The sequence below is a fragment of the Microtus pennsylvanicus genome, chromosome 7 (genome assembly GCF_037038515.1).
Source record: "Microtus pennsylvanicus isolate mMicPen1 chromosome 7, mMicPen1.hap1, whole genome shotgun sequence".
Classification (NCBI taxonomy): Eukaryota; Metazoa; Chordata; class Mammalia; order Rodentia; family Cricetidae; genus Microtus; species Microtus pennsylvanicus.
Window position 1 is genome coordinate 97,786,012 of NC_134585.1, and position 24,134 is coordinate 97,810,145.

The following is a 24,134-nucleotide window of genomic DNA, read 5'->3' on the forward strand; positions in this document are numbered from 1 at the left end:
AGTGTACAGTTTTATGGGGAGATGAAAGGCAGGGGTAAGACTTTCATAAGCCTCTGACTGTCCAGGAGGCTGACTATTACCTGGCTCTACTCTAAAAAAAAGCTTTCTTGCCCCCAAGAAACGGAATTTAAAGTGAGGACTAAATTGAGTTAAAAAGCTTCCTGTATAGAGCTTTACAGAAAAACACCAGGCTCACCTAGGCAATGACCCTGGGGAAGGAAAAAATACCCTCTCTCTCTCTCTCTCTTTCTCTCTCTGGAATCTCTCTCTCTCTTTGAGTTATTTTATCACGGGAGTTGTAAATACATCTTTTTATTTTATTTTTTTTAATTTGAAGACTCTTGTTGCGGCTGGTTGCATTTTCTTGGAGGTCTGGGCTATGCTCTAAGCCTAATAAAACCAATGACCCTATAGTCCTTTAAACCACTCTCCTGCCACTGCTTCATTTCCCCTGAGGACACATCCATTTGTTCTCTCTTGGTCCTGGGAAAGTCTGGTTTTCAAATACACAGACCCACTGACTCAGGCACAGACATGGGGCGGGGGCACGTGAGCAAGAATACTCAAAGCGTTAAAAAGTACACTAAGAAGTGTATTACAGAAGGGAAACTAGCTCTTTTAAGTAAAATCCCAGGCAGATGGTTGATAGGCAGTTGCTGGTTTTCTTTCCAAATTAAAGAAGAGTTTCATGAAAGCCACTGAGTGGGTGGCAGAAATGGGTCTCGTCATGCAGACGAGTACAGCAACTTGAAGGGCTCCAACTTATGATACCAACGATAATTTGTAATAATACATAAAAAGAACACCTTGGATTCATTTAGCCGGTTTCAATGAGATTTAAACACTTCTCGCACATTTCCATTTAGTTTCCCAGGCTTCTGGTGAGGTTGTGCAGGAAGATCTTAGTTCTCCGTGCGCAGCTGAGAGATGGTTGCGATGAACGTGAAAGGCTAAGAGTTTGCAGAGCAGCGTCTGGTGATGGGAGGTTAGTTTATTCTGCCTGGACCTCTTTAAGCATGCTTTTCTAATTCATTTTCATTTCAACGTTTTTTCCATGTTCAGTTTCACATTGATTCCTACATGGCCCAGGTCTGTGAGAGGGCAGGAAAGACGCCAGGATGGTGAATCACTCTAAAAGACACGGTCTTTGATTTGACCTCCTTCCCCCATATTTATCTTCTTCTGACATCAGCATGACCTGACAAAACTGAAGAACCAGATTAGCATCCTATGCATCTAGAAGAGACTGTGTGGTCGCTCACTAAATCTGGACCTGCCTCCAAAAATTTTTCCTGATATATATGACAACTAATATTCCCAGAACAACGGTGATGGCCTGGTAATGGGTATTTTTGGGGGGTGGTGGTAAAGGAGGGATGACAAGATCTCATATGCACCACAATGGCCTCAAGAATGACTTGAACTTCTAATCCTCTATCTCCTGAATGTTGGGATTTGTTTTATGTAGTGTTGGTTATTCAATCTAGGGCATCATACTAGGTGCTGGTTAGGCACTCAATCCACAGAACCACACCCTCACCTCTAACACTGCCTTGACTTTATTGTCTGTAAAATGAAGACATTTTGATGACCACCTACTAGTATAATTGATATAATTGGTATATAGTTGTATAATTAAGTATGGAGGAAACAATGCAAGTCAAACAAGGACATGGTGACTAGTGTATTGTGACTGTAGTCTGAACCCCACCCAAGCAACTACACCTCAATGGGCACATGACATGTTTCTTGAGCTATCTATTATCCTCTTTATAATAAGCTTCTTTACCTAAGCTTCTAAAGGCTCACTTTATGTTATTCTTGTTAACCATATTTAAATTTTAGAACTCTTTTTCTCCTCTCGCTATTTCTGTTTCTGTCTGTCTGTCTGTCTGTCGTTGTGTGTGGATATGTATGCATATGCATAGATGTGTTTAAATGCACATGTGGGGAGCAAACGTGCCCTGATATCAACATTAAGTGTCTTTCCTCATTCCTTTTTCTGAGGCAGTCTCTCATTGAACCCAAAGTTCACTGTATTGGCTAAACTGTTTGGCCAGCTAGCATAAAGGATCCTCCTGTCTCTACTTCCTCGGTGCTGGTATTATAGGATATCCCTACACCAGCATTTTGATTTGTTTATGTTTTAATATGAATGCCAGGGCTCTGGACTCAAGTCTTCATACTTGAACAGGAAGCATTCACTGACAGCCATCTCCCTAGCCCCATTATAAACTATCTTTCTATCTATCTATCTATCTATCTATCTATCTATCTATCTATCTATCCATCCATCCATCTATCTATCTATCCACACACACACACACACACACACACACACACACACACACACACCAGGGTCATACCAGGTAGCTTTGGCTGGCCTGATGCTCAATGTATAGGCAAGCCTGGCCTTGAATTTACACAGATCTATTTGCCTTTGCTTCCCGAGTGCAGGGATTAAAGGCGTGCGCCACTATGTCCAGCTCAGTATTAGAGGTCTTGACATTTTCATTGACTAGAGCTTCTGAGGCATCAAAGCCTTTTGCCCTACTCCACATGTCATTAAATTAGATCAAGCTGACTGGTTTCCCTCTGAAGAACTGGTTTTCTTCGTAAGAAGACTTCACATTCCTTAAAACTTCAGTGAAGGTTTACAGCACCTGTGATGTGAGTGTCCTATGTGTTTGGAGTCTTATGACCAGAATTGAAGCAGAAGAGAAGGGTGAGGCCACAGACAGCATGGAGCACTGAACTCCTCATGTCAGGACACCGAAATATGAAGCAGTTACATAGCTCCAAGCAAGACAAGAGTCTTTGACTACTAACTTCTGGTATCATGCCTTTTATGTCTCATAGAACAAACTGTGATGTTTAATAACTTTTTCCTATGTTTTATTAAAAATATATTTTTCATAAAATATATTCTGATCGTGTTTTCTCCTTCCCCGATTCCTCCCAGATCCTCGCCACCCACTCACTTCCACACCTTCTTTCTCTCCCTCTTTAGAAAACAAACAGGCAAACAGAGAAAGCAAACAAACCAGATTTGGAAAACAAACAAAAAATAATAAAGAGAAAATACAAGAAACACACACAAAGTAAAACCCATAAATACACAAAATCGGAAACTATAATATACAAACAAAAGACCAAAAGACAAAAGTACTCAAGCAGCCCATAGATATGTGAAACCAGAAACAATAATATCCTAACAAAAGGTAAGTAATAAAAAAATTCCCAAACAAAGCAACATGAGACAAAACAGCTACAAAATTACGATTGACTTATTTTTGTGTTGGACATCTACTGATGGGCATACAGACTATCTTTAAGTGTGGTTAATAAGCAAGGCTCCATGGGAGAAGATTAACTTTTCATTTGCAACTGGATGTCAGCTGGAGAGAATTTCTTGATTAGGAATGGGAGCTCTTATCCATGTACCACTCTCAGCACTGTGACCCCATTTGGTTTTAATCTGTGCAGGTGATTTTTGATAAAGATATTTACTAACTTTTTGATGGCTTGTTTATAGTCTTTATGATTGAAATTGATACCTGAGGTGTGTCATGCTTTATTACAGAACTATACCCCCCAGTTTTTCTGAATATCCCTGAATACAAGTTTGAAGCTAATGCTAACCTTTTCAGAAAACAATTGGTTCATCCAGCAATCCAATTGCTCAAACAATTAGAATTTTAACACGGGGAGAGGATTACCACACAAATTGTTTGGTTAATTGTTTGATAAAAGCTTCCCATTGGCCAGAGCAGTGGTTGTTTCACTGCCCTCAAAGACATAAAATATTGTGCTGGATGAATGAGAGTCAATGGTTCTGCTGGTGGATCTCTGAAACAATAGTGCGAGAAGATTCCTCAACACTTCTAGGATGGGCTAGTTGGATTTCTTGACCTATCAAATGGAGTTTTAGTCTGTATGACTATATTAGTGAGCTTTCTCATGGTTGTGATAAATACTTGAGAGGAAGAACTTAAAAGAATAGCATTTCAGTTTGACTTACTTCAGTCCAAAGTTGGCTGGCTGCATTGTTAGTAGGTCCACGGTAAGACAGAAACAATGTAGAAGGGCATGGTAAAAGACGGCTGTGCATCTACTGGCAGCCAGAGAGTTTCAAGGACCAACAGGAAATGATACAGGACAAAATGCATACTTGACGGGTGTGCCCCGCTTTCCACCAGATCTCAAAAGTCTACACAAATTTTGATTCCTTTAATGGATTACCATGGATTAAACAAGAGTTCTCATGATCTAATTGTCTCTAGAAATCCCCTCAGACATGCACCTAGAGATGTGTTTCCTAATCTCCAAGATACCTCTTGATCCAACCTAGTTAACGATCAACATTAATCGTCACGACGAGCCAGCACCCATTTCTTCTTCAGTTTTTTGTTTCCTTTATTTTTCCCTTGTTGGTGAACTTTCATCTGGTTTGAGCCAAAGCGGACAACAGACTCAAAGGAAGACTAGAGAAGCTCAAAGGCCTTTCTCTGAAGTTAAGGTTGACGTCTGAGTCAAATCCAGGAAGCTAGGTTAAACAAAACAGAACAAAAAAAAAATAGTGAAAGGTGATTTTAATTTATAACCTATTTACAAGTAGAATTTTATGTTTTTACCCATGAACAGCTGGTGAAGTGGCCTTACAAATGGTAAGTTTTTAAACATCTGGAGTGTGATACAGATTTGACTTACAGTTTTGATTTTATCCTGGCCTTTCTTTTCTTTTACAGAAGGATTTTAGTCTCTGGTTGTTCAAAAGCATTTCAGTGAAGACAACATTTGTCCTCCAAAGGACACTGAAGCATCACCTCCTTGAAATATAGAACTGGCAATGAACTCTATTATATTTAGTTATGCGCGGTAACGTAAGTAAATGAATGCTTTCATCTCCATTCTTTCTCTTCTATCTTCATACATATATCAACCACAACCAACATACAGTTAAAACCCTCGACAGTTAAAACACATCTTTGAAAATTACATCACAAGAATAGATACAAGTGAGTTGTGTTAGCTGGAAAGGTTGATAGTAGAAAATTTAGTTCATATATATATATACACACACACACACACATATATATATATATACACACACACACATACATACCATTTCTTTCATTTTTAAAAAAATCCTTCTCATTTTAATTGTTTGGAAAAGAATGTGCTATATACTTCTTCCCCACTCTCCTTCTTTCCTCTTCCTCCCCTCTCTCCTTCCACCATCGGCCCTGCCCCCCATTCTCCCAATTTATTCAGGAGATCCTTTTTCCCCTTCCGAGGCAGATCCATGTCTGTCTCTCTTAGGGTCCTCTTCATTACCTAGATTCTCTGGGGTTGTGGCCTGTAGGCTGCTTGTCATTTTCTGTATGTCTGATATCTACTTATGAGTGAGTGCATATTATATTTGTCTTTCTGGATCTGGGTTACCTCACTCAGGATGTTTTTTTTTTCTAGTTTTTCAATACCACTTTTAGGCATATAACCAGAGGATGCATACTCACACCACAAGGACATGTGTTCAACTATGTTCATAGCAGCATTATTTGTAATAGTCAGGACCCGGAAAGAACCTAGATGTTCCTCAGTTGAAGAAAGGATAAGGAAAATGTGATACATATACACAGTTGAGTACTATTCAGCGGTAAAAAAAAAAAAAATGACATCTTGAAAGTTGCGGAATTGGACAGAAAACTTAGTTCTTTTTTTTGAAAACATAGTTCTTAACATGAAATTCTCAAATTGAATGGAGCAGGAAATAACATGGTAAGGACCTTTAGATGAGGCTTTTCTTCTTTCCAGGGTTTCTAAATCCTGCTGTCTGAGCAGTCAAGTTGTTTCTTGCCTACAAGGTGAACTCTAATCTGTTGTTTCTACACAAATCAGCCATCCTTCTCTCCTGCCTCAGTCTTCCATACCCTTCTAGAAAGCTGTTTTTTAGTAAGGAATTGGTCAAATGTTTGGAACAGGATAACATTTGATAGGCATAGGAGGGAAGGAGCAAGATAGGAATACCATCCTAGTGTAGTGGTGACCAGTGCTCAGTTCCTCTCAGCTTCTAGGAAACGAGACTTACATCAGAAGCAGCAGGAGTATTTATTCTCGTCTGTTACTAAGGAGTGGTTCTTCAGCCAGGGATTGATTCACCTACCATTCCTGGCAGACCCTACTGGTCAGAAAGTGGAGACAGCGCTAGGGCAGAACCTTCAGAAAACATTGTCCTGGAGCAGTCAGAGCCTAGGCAATGGTGGAAGCCCTTTTGCTGTTACCCTGAGTAAGGACGTGACTAGAAGTATACAGCAGACTTCACTGGTCAGCGATCCAGAATTGCAAAGGATCATCATCTTGCTCCACAGAGTCAGCTGGTGTGGGTGTGGTTTTTGGTAATGGAAGCTCTTCCTAAAGTCCCAAAGAAAGTTCTAATGGGGATGATGGACAACCGATGGATCTTAGGTCATCTTGTCTCTTAAGAAGATGGCTTGGATTTACTGATTTATTTATTAAGTGGAAGGTTAAAGGAAAAGATGAGGATTAGAACAAAAATGGCTGATCCCAAGAGCTATGCTTCCTTCCATTTAGTTCAGTCTTTGCCTCATTAAAGATTTCTCAAGATGAGAAGTCTAGTAGCTGCCACCAGTAGTGGCAAGGAAAGGGTCCCTCCCTAGGGATTCTCAGCCAGGGCTGATAATGGTTTCTGTTTGTCTAAGACTCTGATCTGTAAATTGGCCTGCCAACCTGGCTGGAATGCAAAAGCTATGCCTCCATTAAGGGCCATTCAAAATCAACCAAACCGTCAACACTCTTAAAGACAGATCTGCTAGTAATGCAAATATTTCTGTAATAAGCATTTTCTCACATTATATCATAAAATGTGCCAATGTTTGCCCATCTCTGTAATTATGATGACTTTCCTTTTCAGAAATAAAGTACTGGTGCATGCATTTCTTCTCTCAATAGCTTGTCTTGAAGAGAATTTCCTGAAGCCAAAAACTCTCATTTGAATAAATAAAATTTGTCCTGGAAACCTCTGAATTCATCCAAGAAAAAAAAAAGCTATGTTTGTCTTACGGTTAATGGTGTTTAAGTGTTTTTGAGTCTTCTAATTCTTTGATAATTGGTTATGGACAGTAACATTCCATTCAGGATGTAGGCTGTTCTGCTGGTTAGACGGAAATTATTTCCATAGAGTGAATCTGCACACCCATTATGTGCTCATTCATGCATATTTATATACTCCTTATGTTCAGTCATTTGACAAATATTTATTGGATGAGAATATATTTGTCATTAAATATGTCATCTTAGTTGAAAGCCCACAATGAGTTAATGGATCTGTTGAAAAGGAAACATCTCTGTCCTCCAAAAGAAATTTGTTCAAGTCGTAACAGCTGCTTGACATCTAGTTAGTGAGTTAATCTATCCCAATCTCAGTTTCTAAGTCTGCCAGATTGCAATAGATAGTATTTGCCCTTTAATCAATGAGAATAAAATTAGATAATGTGATTAAATTAATACTTAACTCTAAAGATGAATGGTTGATATCGTTCACGTTATCTCCCATATGTGATGTCCTCAGCCTGAACAGAATAGCATCGTGGCACTCAAAACATCACAGCAGCATTCTGCTTTCTATACATGGCGTCTTGCTTTCACCTTCTCATTGTTGTAGAGAAGTATCAAGAAGCTTCCTTTTATCTCAGGTGTCACTAGGATAACTCCTATCAGGTAAGAGACAGAATCTCCTTTTGTTTTTATCAATTAGATACTCATTAAGGTCAGAAAACTTGTATTGATTAGTGAGGGAGTGCATGGACAAAGGGTACTTGTAAATTGACTGTGAACTGCAAAGGAAGAGATGCCTGGTGAAGCCTCTGAAAGTATTTTCATTCGTTTCCACTGGATTTTATTAAACACCTGGCACCAAACGCCTAAGAAGGCTGTTTAAATATTTGATGGTGAATTGATTGTGTATTTTGACAGAGTTGTGCTTTTTCAGGAGTCCCAATGATCATATGGATTGGTTGTCCATTTGCTGAACTTGCATGAGCTATGTTGACAAAGCCAGAATATTCCTTTGGGTCCATGTTTGGCATCAACTAGCATCATTTTATAATATTGGAGCAAACATTTTTTTCTCTGTGTTTAGGAACACATTTCTAAAATCACAAAGGAGGGGCGTAAAATATGGGATTTCTGTACACAAATATTTATTTTATAGACAGCACTTCAGGAACATTTAGTGGATAAAGCCGAGTAGATCTATATATTGATCAGGCTGGCTGACTTCCACGATGGGAGAACTTGATTCACTGTTCTCTGTAGAGTTTTAGGAGTTTATGTGCACAGCTCTACTCTCATGGCTATGAGCCCTCTCTCACCTACTTGGGAATGGAAAGATAAGAAGAAATCATGAAGGAGAAAAGGAGTACATATAGAGTATATCAAAGATAGAATTGAAATTCTTAAAATTTGTTTTCGATATCCTTTGTATAAGACATGCAGGAGTGAAGGATTATCGAAGTATTTGCCCTTTTATCACAAGTTTTTAACAGGTCCATGATGTGGGATACCCCTTTGTATGCTGTGAACATGTTCTATTACCATTAACTAATAAAGAAGCTAATTTGGCCAAAAGCCAGGCAGAATAGAGCTAGTTGGGGAAATCCAAGCAAAAATACAGGGAAAAAGAAGGCGGAGTCAGGGAGATGCCAGTAGCCACTGGGGAAGCAAGATGTGTGGTAACAAGCCATGAGCCTCGTGGTAAAATATGAAATAATAAAAATGGGTTAATTTAAGCTGTAAAAGTTAGTTACTAATAAGTCTGAGCTAATAGACCAAACAGTTTGTAATTAATTTCAAGCCTGAGAGTAGTTATTTGGGAACTGGTGGGCAAGAGAGAAACCTCCTGTTATAGACCCATATTGGAACATGGCCCATCCGAACTTCTCTCTGTCTTCACTTGTCATTCCCATAGCTGAAGAATTCTCCTACAGCCCTGAATCTCAGGCTCATCAGTGAGTGGGTAGCTAAATAATCATGAGTACAAGGCAGTATTGTTATGAGTACTATTAAAAAATGTATACACGATTTCCAACAAATAGTAGGTAATGCTTTCCAGATATTTTAGATTTTCAACAAGGGTGTTACAACCTCTAGGAAGCTAAGTGTGAAATGCTGTTTTTGGCTTCATGATTGCTCATTGTATACAGTTATTGATATAGCTATCTAACTATAAGCTACATGGCAAAGGTGTATTAGAACTTTGTGATAATATGAGAACTCTAGTGAGCTTGAGGAAGAATTTGAAGGTAAGTGAGAAGGGCAAATCATACTGAGCTTTGCAAGACTTCATGCTGACTTCGACTATGTCAGGGTTTTAAGAAGAAGAGCAAATGACCCACTTTATGGTTTTCTTTTCTTTTTGTTCCTTTAATTTTTGGTTCTGATTGCTGTGTGGGCTTCAAGAAGGCCAGGGATAGTCAGCCAGGTATCAGTTAGAACTCTCTGGAAGATACCGCTGCAATCTAGGTGAGCGTCGGAGGGCTCTTGAATCAAGATGATCACAGTGTTATATCCAGGAAGCCATCACACTATTAAAGTGTGGGCAAAGACAAGTGAACTGGGCTGTTGATGTATTGGTTGTGGGGTGCAAGTGAAAAGTTGAAGTTAACAATCAGGTCATGGCTGAAGTTGAGGTTGTTCAGAGTGAAACGGTTTGGGGTGTGGAGGAATTCAGTTTGGTGCACACTGACTATAGGAAGGTTTATTTAGTTCTTCCAAGAGATGAGGAGTCCAAAGTGAGACAAGATCAGGCTGAAGACAAGAATTTAGGAATCATTATTGTAGAGATGGAGCTCCAAGTCCCAGACTTGATGCAATCACTAGGAAGTAAACGTGACAGATGAGAGTGGGGAGTCCGAATCCCAGGAGAATGCACCTTTCATTGATGTCTCCAGAAGGCAGAAAGAACTGAGTCCTCAAAAGGCTCATCCTATATCTCATTATTTGAAACTTTATCTGTCTTGGATAGGCTTCAGCTGTAAGACAGGGTTTAGCATTGGGACTGAGGATGTAACAGCTCAAAGCACAGTGCTCAGGCACAGTAAATACTGCAAACTGAGAGATATTTGATGGGGCCTCAGAGTCAGAAAAATATTCTTCATCTCCTATTTCCTTTCCCTTTCTCCTCTGGAGTGAGCAATAAATGTTTCTCTTACTTAAGGTGAGTTTTTGAAACCAAAACCTCTATCCCCCCAAAACTATCCATAAAACCCATAAAGGTCACACTCCCTTTTATAATTTTTCATTGGAGATCTACAGGGCTACCACCACTCAGCAAAGAAGAAACAATGCTTTACACAGAAGCAAAGAAGAATTTGGACATGGTTTGCTGGAATTTTCCCTTCAGGCTGGTAAAGTTAGACCAGACCCTGGGAACATCATCAAATTTGACATAAAATCTAAGCATGCAAATAGACACTGCTCCCAGGACTGTCATTCTTTTTTATGTGACAGTTCTCATGTTAATTCAATGTTCGTTGAAAAGACTTGAAATACTTTTATTAACATGCCTTTTCGTCAACAAGTGTTTGCTGTCTCACTTGTGATAGGTAAGGGACATGGATAATGGTCAAATTTTCTGTTCCTGTACTAACATTATATTCCATTTGATCTCTTAGGGTGTCATTTAATTGTTATGGAATTTTTCTGCGCTATATGAAAAATATAAAATTAAGTAATATAAAAAACAACCCTTCTAAAATACAAGTAAAAGATTTGAATTAAAGCTTTATCAAAAAAGCATAAAAAATGTCAAATGAGCATCTAAAAATGTTTCTGCCTTTACAAAAATGCAATGGGTCACAATGAACCACTATTTCACATAACTCAAGCAGCTAAATTCGGGCCACCAGGGGCATGGCTCAGTGGAATATTACTTGCCTAGCATGTGCAATGCCATGGTGATGTGCAATGTCCTTTTGTGTTATGTGTTGCCTTTAAAGGTTGATTAATAAAGCTGTTTTGGCCAATGGCTTCGCAGAATAAAGCCAGGTGGGAAATCCAAACAGAGACAGAGAGCTATTAGGCAAAGTCAAGTAGATGCCCAAGTAGCTGACGAAGGAGAAAGATGCTGGAACCTTACCGGTAGGCCACAACCTTGTGGTGATACACAGATTAATAAAAATGGGTTAATTTTAATATAGAAGAGCCTCATAGTGATACACAGATTAATAGAAATGGGTTAATTTAAGATATAAGAGCTAGCTAGGAATATGCCTAAGTCATTGGCCAAGCAATGTTGTAATTTGTGTAGTTTCTGTGTGATTACTCGGGTCAGGGCAGCAGCAATGAATAAGTCTCCATTTACACCCTGGCTTCAGTATCCGATACTTTTAAACACCCAAATCCTCAAACGAATAAGTTAAAATCTCCCAGAAAGATAAACAACAGAATAAAAGCTGTACCAATTCAATGAGGAACACACAGCACTAAAGACTTTGTTATATTGCTAGTTAGGAATACACTTTGGAGCAGTTACTTAAGAAAATGGCCAGTATTTTTCTATAAAATTAAATACATTTCTACTATATATACAGTAATTCACATTTACCCAAAGAAGAGCATAAAAAGTCCCATGCATGCATGTTTATAGCGTCTTTATTCTTGTTTGACAAAAACTTCAAATCATCCAAATGTTCCTCAAATGATGAGCTGTTAAGCGAACAGGCTCCCAAGGACAGACTGCTGAGAAACACAAAAAAACAAACTGAGGGTACACACCATCTTAGATTCATCTCCAATTCTCCAACGCATTATGCTGAGTGAAAAGGACCAGGCTCCAATCCTCTGTGCCCTGTGGTTGCAGGACAATCTGAGGAAAGATTGAGGACAGGAACTGTGAAGAGGGATGGTCTGTGAATAGTCCCGGGGACCGTGCTACATCTTGATTGGTGGTTACGTCATGTTTGTCAAACTCATTAACATGACATAATGAATGTCAAATTTCAGATATCAATGGTATTTCATTACACAAACAATAAACGTAAAGAAACATTAAAACGCCAAGAAAACAGAAGCATTTGTTTTTCGTTCTTCAGTGTTGAGGTAATTGTCTCAATCAGGAGGGATCCATTTGTCATACTGAAGTTTTCCCAAGGGCAGAGTGACAGATGACATGGGGTCCTCTTTCATGTGTTGTACTCAGGAGAACTTTGAGCCAAGCTAGTGATGGACTTTCAGACCTGGTGGTTAGTTCCTCACCCCAGGGAATGATGACCCAGCCTAACGCACTACAAAGTGTCAGCACACCTCTAGTTTGCCGTACTTTTAGATCCCAGACCGAGTCTCCATGTACAGTATTTTTTGTTTTACAAGGGGTGAGGTTGACCTGAAACACTGCAGGCAGATTCTCTGGAGTAAAAGATTTTTTAACTGCATGCCAGCAATGATTAGTTACAAAGAGAAAGAGAACTGGTCCACTTGACACGAAGTGGCAGAGCAATATGACAAAAGAGAAGGACGGGGAAATTCAGTCTTAAGACAAGAGACAGATCCCCAGGACTGGAAGGGACAAATCTTTTGATTACCTTTTTTATCCAATGAATAATAAATCCCTCCTCTCGAAAGGCTTTTTAGGCTAGTCTCCTCGATTTTGGCCTGGTGACCTCCAAAGTAGAATTTGCAGTGTTAAAGGATCTGACCTGAATTTAATATTTCATTTCTATGTATGTCCACAAAGTGTAGTTTGGTGAGCAAACCAGAGAATCTTATTATTCTCCATAAGTCAGGGCAGCATGAAAAACACGTTCTACTGCCTTTTCAGGACCCACATAACAGGTTTCAAACCCTGATTAGCAACGCAGCTCTTTCCAACCTCTTGATTTAGGCATTTGGGCAAGCTGTGGATTGTTGAGGCCGGCTCTCTGTGAGACCTCAACTGCAGTGGTGAACACAGTAGGCCAGGTCTGTGAGAGCCAAGCATTCTGATACCAGAGGGAAGAAGCAGGACTAGTCAAATAATCACCATCACTGCCGCCACACCCATCACATCACCGATGCCATCGTCGTCACCACCATGACTGCAGTGTGAAGCCGGGGCTAAATTTGAAACATGCGAAGGAAATAGTAATATAATAGGGAAGATGCAAACAGATCTGTTCTTGACTACAGGCTTGATTCCTTCACCAGGAAGAATAATTAGACAACTGATAAAGCCGCAGTTTCTTTCATTTGTAGAGAGGAGATGGGGAGCATGGGAAAACAGCTTAGGTGGTAGTGTTCGCTTTGCAAGAATAAATTCAATCTGAGAACCCATTTGAAAAACTTGGGCATGGTGGAACGCATCTGTAATCCCAAGAATGGTGCTTCAGGAACAATGTCTGAGGTTGTCTCTGGCCACACACACACACACACACACACACACACACACACACACACACACACATTTTGTCCCCACTGCTTGGACTTTTGAGTTTATTTTGTGGATTAAGTGCAGTGATTGGCACAGAACATACTCTTTCAAGTATTATCTCTTGGTGGTAGTCACAAACACAGCAACAGGCGGTGAAATAAGCCTCGGTTTCAAACATGCCATGTCAAGTGTGCCCTCAAGTAGTGGTCCCAGCTGGAGTTAGAAATTTGTGAGTGTAAATAATACTTAAGAATATGAGGAGGAGTGGGACTTTTCTATGAAGCAAGGTAGATTATGGTCAATGACAAAGAACAAGACAGTAGGCATAGGCGAAGTCTTGAGCTCTCTGAAGTTTAGCAGAGAATGGGCTACCTCAGAATGGGATACTTCAATAGATCTCTTCTTCTTTTTGTTCATCCATATCATACTTTGCAATTCTCCACAAACATCCCAGTGATGGGTTTGGAGTCTGTAGAAATCCTGACTGCCCCCTCCACTCACTTTGAGTTCTCTTATTATGATTGGGACGAAAGAAAAAGTTAAATAAATTTCTCTTGGCTTATGTCACTGCAATCCAGCTCTCTGCTGTCAGGGTAAAAGGCCCAAACAATTATCTGGATAATTCAGGCAGAACCTACCAGGCCCCTGGGACCGCTTTCTCCTTCTGTTCCTTTGGCGGGAATTATCGAGGAGCCAACCACTTCAATCCTGCTTCTGCTTGGACAGCTCTGGTCTGACCACATCCTTAAGCACCGGGCCTTGTCACCGAAATAAATATATCATATTGGAAACAAATAGCAGCAAAGAAAGACACCCTTGTCTCAAACGTGGCTGTATTTAATTTCCATATGGACCGAGCTGTAAGGCAGTGTAGAAGCAGGTCCGAAGTGTGAAGGATAAATGAAGGCAGACAGTCAGGGCTGAGTCCTTGTCAGTTTGAAGTGAAATCAAGCTCACTAAAGGAGAAGGGGTTGAGTTTTCTGAACAAGAGCCTGCATTAACATTTATTGTTATTTATGGCTCTTTGGGGGGATAGCAAGAATAGAGAAGTAAAGGAGGATATTTTTGACCCATGTCACAAAATACCATCTGAATTTACACTTTTTTTCATTAGGAATGTTTCCCTAATGAAGAAACACAATTCTACCATCGTGAATAGGAGGGCAAGAGGGGGCTTTTAAGGGAAAAGCCTGGAGATTTTCATTTGTTTTAATGTCTATGGTGGTATACACAATATACTAAATGAACGTCTAACCTGCTGGGGGTGTTCATTCTTTTGTGTGACTGGAACTTGCAATTGTCACCAAATAAAGGGAAAAATAAAGCAGCCCTCCCTTAGTGTTGAGAGAACCTGTTGGATCTTATCTTAATGAGCTAGAGATCCCGAGACAGGCGAGGAAGAGAACAGAACTGTGTGATAAGGTGCAGAGCCCTGTAGCTCAATCAAGCTTGGGCCGAGGTGGTCCTTAGCAGCAGCTGTGCGCACAAATGAAAGGGCTGTCACTCAGTCATAATTAGCTGTGTTTTAACTTTTGCTTGCATCCATATGGTTGGTCATGTGTCAGAAGAGAAGTCTAGGTGCATAGGTTCTGCCTTCTCTGTTTGCCAACCAGAACACTTGCCTCTCTCTACACATCAGTAGGTTTCAGAATGTGGCAGGTCCTGAGAAGTCTGAAACCCTCCATGTGACTTGAACATACTTCCTCAAATCTTCATCCTCACAGTCACTAAATTCCATATGTCATTAGCCTCATTACAAGTGGCACGGCCTGCTCCAGAATTTACCAATGGTGCTTAATGAGAAATCCCATGGCTGGCAGGGTGCCCAGGGTAAGCGGTGGTAGAGAGCTCCCTCCCAGTTGGGGATGGTTCTAACAACCTCTTCTCAGGAAACACTGAAGAAGGAGTGGAAAGGGAGAAAGTAAAAGCAGAGGCCGGGGAGATGTGCAGCAAGAGACATCATTTGGAAATGATGTAGCCATTGTACATAGGAGTTAACTCCTCCTGTATCATCTGCAAAAGTCCTGCCTAAGACTGGGGTCCTCTGTGTTTTATCCAAGATGGGGGAGGAACCATGATGCCTCCCTGAAGATGAACTGTTGGCTACTCACAGTTGTTGGAGAGAAGGTGTCGCTTCCCTCACAGTTGAAGCTACAGATAAGCTGCCTTTGCCCTGCTCAAACCTGCCACTCACATATGGGCAGATAATTCCTATTAAATTCTGTGGCCTCACCCCCCAAAAAGGACATAAAAATATGAGGGGGATTTGTTAAGAAGAAGAGTTCCCACAAGAGTTACGTGTGTGTGAAGGGGGGCAATGAGAAGTGAAAGTGGCTAACGTTCATTATATTAATGAATGAAACTTTTAAACAATAACAAATAAAATTCTAATTAGCTATTACGTTGTATGCCAGGAATGAACGGAAGGTTTCTTACAGCAGAAGACACTCTAGAGGCCCCAGGAATCTGAAGTAATCTTTTTACAATTCTGTGAACCTTGTTTCAGGAACGTATCTGTGTAACAAACTACCTCAACATTTAAGAACTCAAAATAACCCTTATTTCTTTTCCTGCTGAGGTCTGAGTTGGGCTGGATGGTGTGGGTCTTCTGTTCCTGTGGTGTCTATGGGAACTGAAACATATAAATGACACTTTTACCTTCCTAACTGGGGCTTCACGTCAAAGGGCTGTGCTTTCCAGGGTCTGGTCAAAAAAGCCACATCACCTTTTCTGGGCTAAGCTTGAGCTTCCTAACTTCGTGGTCTCAGAGAGGTCAGAGTTCTTACACAGTGCCTGGTTCCCAAGAAGGCGCAGGAAAGAGCTCCTTGTCCTCGGAAAGACTATCCAGTGTCCCAGCACATAATATTATACCAGTTAAAGCAAGTGCCAGGGCCAGCAAGAGGCCCACCTCTCAGGAGCATGTGTATAAGAGGACTGGGGCTAGAACCATGTTTAGAGGTCTCCGAGCTGCCTCCTCAGGAGACCAAGGAGCACTGAACATGAGACTCATTTCTTAGAAATAACTAACTCTTGAGCACACCACTTCAAACAATGATTTTAGCCAATCTTATACATATTCACACTAGAAAACACTTCATACCTGAATGCAGTGTATAAACCAGAAATCACAAAATAGAAATTTCAGTAAAAACGTGCTCATCCATGTCCCACGGTGCACACACACACCACAAAAGTTCCATGAAGTAATGTCAATTCTTAACATGTGCACTGAACTCTGAGGGTTTTTTTTTTTGTTCTGTGTCATTTTAAGCAAAGTACTCTTGACCCATGAAATTGATATCATGACCTACCAGAGGGGAGGAATTGTGATTTGAGCAATACAAATCTCATCCTATCTACTCATTTGGCAGATGAGGAGTCATCAGGCTGGACAAGAGCTGGAACACAGTACTCTGAATTCTGACAGAGAGGCCAATACTCTCTCAGAACCACTGCATGATTTGGGCAGATATCAAGGAAGCTGCGATTTGAGCTATTAGTTTGTGCAGTTTATTTGTTTTCCTCGGATCTCCATGAAAAGCACAAGAGAGAGGTTGGTGCTATTCATCAGTGCCTTTCCCTGTTCATTTCCTTGCAGTGTTACTGTGTCTAGCACATCTTAGCAAACTTGAGCATCCCCACAGCCCTGCAAACTTCGTCTATGCCCTGCCTTCAGACCAGCAGTGGTGATTATACTTGTATAATGAAATGATAATCCACAGAAAGGCTTATGTTTACTTAGTGCCAAGAGGGAAAGTTTTCTGACTTCAATGCTGTACAAAACCAAGGCAGTTTCCTAAGGGAGGCTGTGAAAATGTCCGACGAGATTCTGAGGAATGAGTCTGGCTTCCAGGAAGGAGATTCAGTGCCTTACTGCCTAGAATCATAGCTTGCATGGCTGACCTCTGAATTCAAATCATTAGTCACTGGTTTCGTGGTGTTATGAGGTTGCATTAACGGATGGTCCAATTAGCTCTTAACAATAAAACTGCTCATTAAGTAGACTAAACTATCTGATCGTGGGTCTGCAATTGATGGTGCTGAGAGGCATAGTTGCTATTTTTGCTCTATTGTAGTTTGATGGTCTGCTTCGGCATGACAGAAATGTAATGGGGCCCACTTTGGTCACATTTCTAAATTTTCTCGGAGCCGTATTTTCAAAACTAGAAATAGAACTCATTTTAATTATGCATCTCGAGATAAAATTAGATCTACAAAGTAAAAACGATGCGTGATTTCTTTCCGCCACCATTTCACTTCTTTAATGTTAACGCCCTGCAGACACATGATGATGTTCACAAACCTAAGACATTAGCATGGGTGCAATATTGTTTACCCAGCCGCAGACTGTATATTTAGTTGGGAAAAGTAATTAGCCCAACAGATTCAAAATATTATCCTTTCTATGTACAATCAATCTAAAAACCAGGCACAAAAATATGTCATGTTCTTTGAATTTTTCCAGCTTTTGAAAATCCATTGTATTCTCATAGTCTATCTCAATTTAGGACAGGCATATTTCCAGCCTTCAGTTACCACATGTAACAACTCACAGAAGACCCATCACCAATAGGGTACCCACTTTGAGTTGGACACTTGAGCCCAGGAAGCTCTGGTATAGCAGGTAAAACAACTTGCTGTTAAAACAATGGGTTTGGGAGTTGAATGGATTAGTAGTTGAGTTGAATTGCATGCTTGAAACTTAAAGTTTTCTGTATGATCTTGACATGTAACTGTCTTGGCCTCTATCACGTCATTTGTAAAATATTAGGTGAAAGGATTAAGAAATCTTGGTTGACTCTTGGGATTATGGAGTGGATTGAATGAGATAACATGTTAAATGCTAGTGCTACACCTTACCTAAAATGGTACCCAAAGGCTGTTAGCTTTGGGTGGTCATCTGTGACACTATGAAAAAGGTCAAGTATATGTGCACTTTCTTCAGTGCCGAGTGATATTAAAAGTTAGGTCAGAGCTCTGGTTAATATTTTAGAAAGGATCAGAAAATGTTTATTGAGTAGCTACTGTTTGTTAGTTACCAGACTGAGTTCTAGGAGTCTAAAAAATAAAAACTCCATGAAATTTACTACTTAGTAAAGGATAAATGGAATGCAGGTAAGAAGCTTGTTTATTTATTTTTTTTGCCATAAGTATGTCTTTGTGTGTTTGCTGTGGGGCAATTTAAATTTTTGTGCTTATTTTTAATTCAACAAAGTAATATAATTAGCTTTCTCTGTATCTATATTTTGTGCTTAACTTTTTTATTGCTCAATATTGCTTGTTTGTAATGATTGTCCAGGTACAATCATGTAATACCTTCTGTGTGCCAGATATTGGTTCTAGAATCTGATAGTTTGGAGACGAGATTGTGTGTGTGTGTGTGTGTGTGTGTGTGTGTAGTGGGTGCATTTGAGGTGTGTGTGTGATGAGTTGTGTGTGAGGGTACCTATACACATGTGCAGAGGTCAGGACTTTGGGATGTAATTGGGATCTTAGTACTTTGAGGCAGGGTCTTTCACTGAATCTGGTTCTAGAATGGTGACTGGTCAGTCCCAGCAATCCTTCTGACACTGCCCCTCACAGGGATAGGATTATACAGGTTCTTGATTTTTGTGTGTGTCCTGTGGATCAGAACTAAGAATCCCTAGCTTGCATAGCAAGCCATCTGATCCACAGAACCATTCTTCAGCCTTACTAAAGATTTTTACAGTATTTATCTATTTTCATGTTTTGTTGTGACTGTTCTTCCTGTATGCATGTAATGTGTAATGCCCACAGAGCTTAGAAGAGGGTGTGACATATCTTGAAGCTGGACTTATAGATGGTTGTGAGCTGCCATGTAGTATGCTGGGAACCGAACCTAGGTTTTCTGCAAGAACATCACATGCTCATAACCACTGAGCCATCCCTCTAACCCCTAAAGATATTTTAAAATAAATTTATTAAATTGTACTTGCTTGCATAAATAAAATTTATTTACTTCTTATTAGAGAAGGAGGCAATGAGCCTGTGAAGATTGATGGTTTAAATAGAACTATTAAAAGCAGTATTATCACAAAGTTAACAGTTTTGGGGCCCAAGTATGTGCAGTCTCACAACTTTTGCAACCAACGTCCATGTCATCTCCAGGAAGACTTGTTTCTTTTAATCTCTAAATGTTGTATAAATTTTCTTGTAAGCTTTAATGTATATGGAAAATCAGAACCTCACAACGGTGATTCTATTGAATTTGTGACTGTCTTTTAGACATTGTCCCATGTAACCTCCCTTCCTGCTCCCTCCAACTTCCCACCCTCCTCCCTCTCCTCCTCTCCCCTTTCCTTCTATTTTCCTTTTATCTTTCCTCTTTTCTTACACACATATGTTTTATATATTCATTTTCATCACGTGGCTAATATTCTCTAACAAAGGTGTCCTGTTTCTACTGCAGGTTAACTTGAGGGATAAACTGCCTTGAATATTCAAACGGAAAGCAAATAGTTCACTGTGATATTTAAGAACTTGTTCTTCATAGTGCCGAAGGCAGATCTAGGTCTGAATTCTGGCTCTCATATTTGTTAGCCATATTCCTTTTGGGCAAATTAACCTCTTGGGTATTAGTTTCCTAATTTCTAAAATGCAAATTAAAAAATTCTTTTCTTCCAGGTATGTTTTGAGGATTGAAAAATAGAGTGTATGAGAAACTTGGCCTCAGGAGATGCATTCTCTACGCTGACCTGAGGGTACGCCTCATAACTGGCTTTGTAGCCATAAAGCCAAGAGATCATCCATCTGACTTGAGCCTAGAGGCTGCAGCACAAAAAGGGACTCATAAAACAAGAGTTTAAGAAAAAAATAAGAAATTCTTAAGCTTTTAATTAGCTAACTATGATTTTTGGATTGAGATGTTCATTTCAAATCAAGATAAAATAAGATTTCATTTTATTACTTACTTTTTATTAACTTACTCATTTATTCCTGTGCTTCCATTTTCCTCGTCTCACATCTATCTTTTAAGAATCAAGTCTAGAGGCTTTAAAGCAAAGTATTCATTATTTATATATTTTGTTACTGTAGAACAAACCGCGGGATTTGTCCACGATCGGCATGTATTCAACCACTGAGCTATGTCACGGTTGTGGGATTTACAACTTAATAAGGCTAGTCTTTCCTTCTCTCATCTAGGCCATGAGGCTCACCCTGATATGAGATGAGTTCAAGGGCTGAAGCAGATGGACAACAAAAAGCAGCTTGCCTGTTTGCCCATGAAGGATGTGAGAAGAAGCAGGCAAAGACAGGGTGGGGATGTCTTCTTGTCCGTTGACCGAGACCACATCACAGTGACACCCGGAAGTTTCAGATTATACAAACCACTTTCAGACTGTGGAAATGGAAATGTTAGTGGCGGGGTGTGGAGAGGGCTGCAGGTTCTTGTAATAATACCAACTTGATGACACTCTACTTGCTTTAAGGGTGCTAATGTCCCAGTTTAGGGATTAGCCTGAGGGGACCATGGTGGAGTTCCTTGGCCTAAGACTTGGGGGACATGGTAGATGAGGTTGTACAGAAGGCGGAGGACTCTGAGATGGGCATGAAGGAATGAACTTAACAAGGTAGGATCAGGGGCCGGAAATGAAAAACATAATCTCGTTTAGAGAAACGGGAGATTGCTGCATGTGGTGGTATGTGCCCGTAGGATGTGCGGAGGAGGCAGGAGGGTCGCAGGGAAAAATGAGATAGAAGTTGCTAAAGTTCTAGCTCACGGAGCAGAAGAGAATGAACCCATACAAAAGGACTCTGAAGGACTGCAGGCCTAGCATCCGCTGACGGTGACAGTGTTCTTCCACACACCTTGACAGCACTTACGTCTAAGAGATTCGAACTTAACACTCATCAAGTTAGAATTCACATCCTGCTCTGTTGCTAGTGGTGGGGCATACACATCTGTGTATGTGAAGGGGAGGGGCCATTTCCTTCACAAAGAGACCAACAAGATAACGACAGGAACAGTGTTGTGAGAAGGAGATCACGTTCCATTTGGGTCATACGTACGCATTCTCTAAGTAGAAAGAATGAGCTGGTTTTAGATACACGAATCTCCAATTCAGAGAAGAGCTGTGCTGAAGAACAAAATGGAGTCCTCAGCACATGGGGAGTGGCTTTGTGTGAGGCCTTAGTGGCTGCTGATAACTCTTGAAGAGCTTGGACTTTCCTCCCCACTGTTTTCAGCCACTACCTCATGGATGATAGGGGTTTGAGGAGGGAACCTGATCTCTGTCTGTCTTTTCCTCCCTTCCTTCCTCCCTCCCTCCCTCCCTCCCTCCCTCCCTCCCTCCCTCCCTCCCTCCTTCCCTCCCTCTCTTTTTTCTTTCCTATCATTTTTAGTGAATATGTGACTTTATATGTTTGGAGGCTAAAAATCAATCTTGGATGTTGTTCTTCAAAGGTTATTCGCCTTGTTTTTGAGACAGAGCCTTTCACCAGACCTCATCATAGCCCATTAGGTTAAACTAACCCCAAGGATCTGCCTGTCTTTGTCTTCTAATTTCTGGGACTCAAGCATGTGCTGCCACATCTAGCTTTATGTTTTTTACATTTATTTTTACTATATTTAAAATTAAAATAATTTAAATTGTGTGTGCTGTGTGTGTATGTAAGTGTGTATGTGTATTAAGTATGTACATAAGACTGAAGATGCCCTTGGCTGCCAGAAGAGGGCCTCAGAGTCCCTGTAGCTGAAGTTACAGGCATTTGTAAGCTGCTTGAAGTAGGTCCTGGGAAGAGAATGCAGGTCCTTTGCAAGATCAGTATGTTCTCTTAAATCACTGAGCCATCTCTCCAGCCCTTGTGTATGCATTCTGGGGATAGAACTCAAGTGTGCATGCTGTACAGCAAGAACATTACTGCCTGAGCCATCTTGCTTGTTGTGCTTTCTCTTTCTATCCTAATCAAAAGCCTCAGGAATATGAAAACTTGGTGGTGGACAGAGATGACACAGGGGTTATGTTGATTCTGAGTAGGAAATCCTTAGGCACGTACCTGGCTGCTCGTAAGGAGAGGGAAAATGCAAGCTTGCTTAGTGGAAGGAGTGGGGAGGACGTATGTAGACTATCTAAGCCAATGTATTGTGATCTTATACTTTTGCTTTTCTTCATGGCTTAATACAGAATCAAAAAGACATTCAAGGTCCCTGTGTCTGGTTGAACATTGACCAAAGATTACAGCAATGTACTATTGACTTCAAACACCTAGAGGGATTGAAAAGATTTTGACCGTTAAAACACGATAAAGAAAGACAGGCTCCTCTGATTTAAATTTTATATATTTACATGTACCAAGGCATCACATTTATTGTGTGAATATATGCATTTGCTGTGTCTTTCTGTATCAGTCAAATACACACACACACACAATTAAAAGTCAAATAAACAAAAAGAAAAACCTCATTTGCACGGGAGGCTTAATGTATCTGACCATTCCTACACCAGTTTCTGGGCTCTATTGTCCCAGCTTGACAGTCAAGCCCATATTGTCACTTTAAAGCTCTGATAATTATCAGGCTGGATACCTATTGTATGTGTACCAACTCCTAGGAATATTTGTGCCATCTGGGTAGAAATCCAAAGCCTCTGAAAGTTGATGTTACAGTTTTCAACTCCTTTTTCCCTCTCTATTTTTCTTGCTTCTAAGGTTGACAACCGCCCACATGGCATTCACTCGTTCTCAGCATAGCCCAGAGAAATGCCAGCTGGCTGTGTGCCAAAGTTGGGAGGACGGGCCTGTTGAGAGCCTCCCCAACTGTAAAACCTTGTCAACGGTAAAGCATTGTTTCTAGGCCTGAAATATTTTTCTTTTCCTGTCGCTTTGATTTCCCTTCCCACCTGGGAACAGGACTCAGAATGGGTTACTAATTATATCATGGGAGCTGTGATTCTGAACACCACGAGTCCACATTCAGGAGGCATCACTCACCGAGCTGTACCAGCTAATGCGTGCGGGAGGGGAAAGCTGTCAGCATCCGCGAGCGGCCTGGCAGGCCAGGCTGCTGTGCGTCCTTGTAGTTCTCGCTTGCTTTTGAAAATATGACTTGTTTTCAGCAAACCCGTCCAACACACCACATCCAGAGGGCAACATGATAAAAAGGCATGCTAAGGCCTCCTGCCTATTTTTGGCAACTATTATCTTAAATTAATAGAAATGCCGATTTTTCTTGTTTGAGAATCAATGACCACCAAAGTTCAGGCACCAGCATTAAAAAAACCCCAAAGATTCTTCTTCTGCTTTAACAACCTCTCCGGTAGCCTCACAGACTCACTCCAAGGAATATTCTTTATTTGGAATCTCGATTGGCTTGCTGATTAGAGCAATAAATGGAGGAAGCTTGCAGGGCTCACAGCATTTCCTCGACTGTATAAAAACACTTTACCTTTTACTCTACAGGAATAATGTTTTAAAAATTGATCCTTGCTGGCTTCAGGACCTATTCTAGCCTCCAAAATCTCACCGTCTGTCTTCGACACATAATGAAAATACATGTCTGAAGAGCAGGGAACATTTTAATGACTTTCTGTGTTCCCGAGCTTGTACTGGATGGTGGAAGAGATCAGCTCATTAACTTAAGATTTCTTTACAGTGATGGAGATCGGATTCACACGCTTGTCATGTTTAGTTTAGACTAGGGGCTGTGATAGTTCCGAATAGTGCATTATCTCCCAGGGTTGCCAGTGGG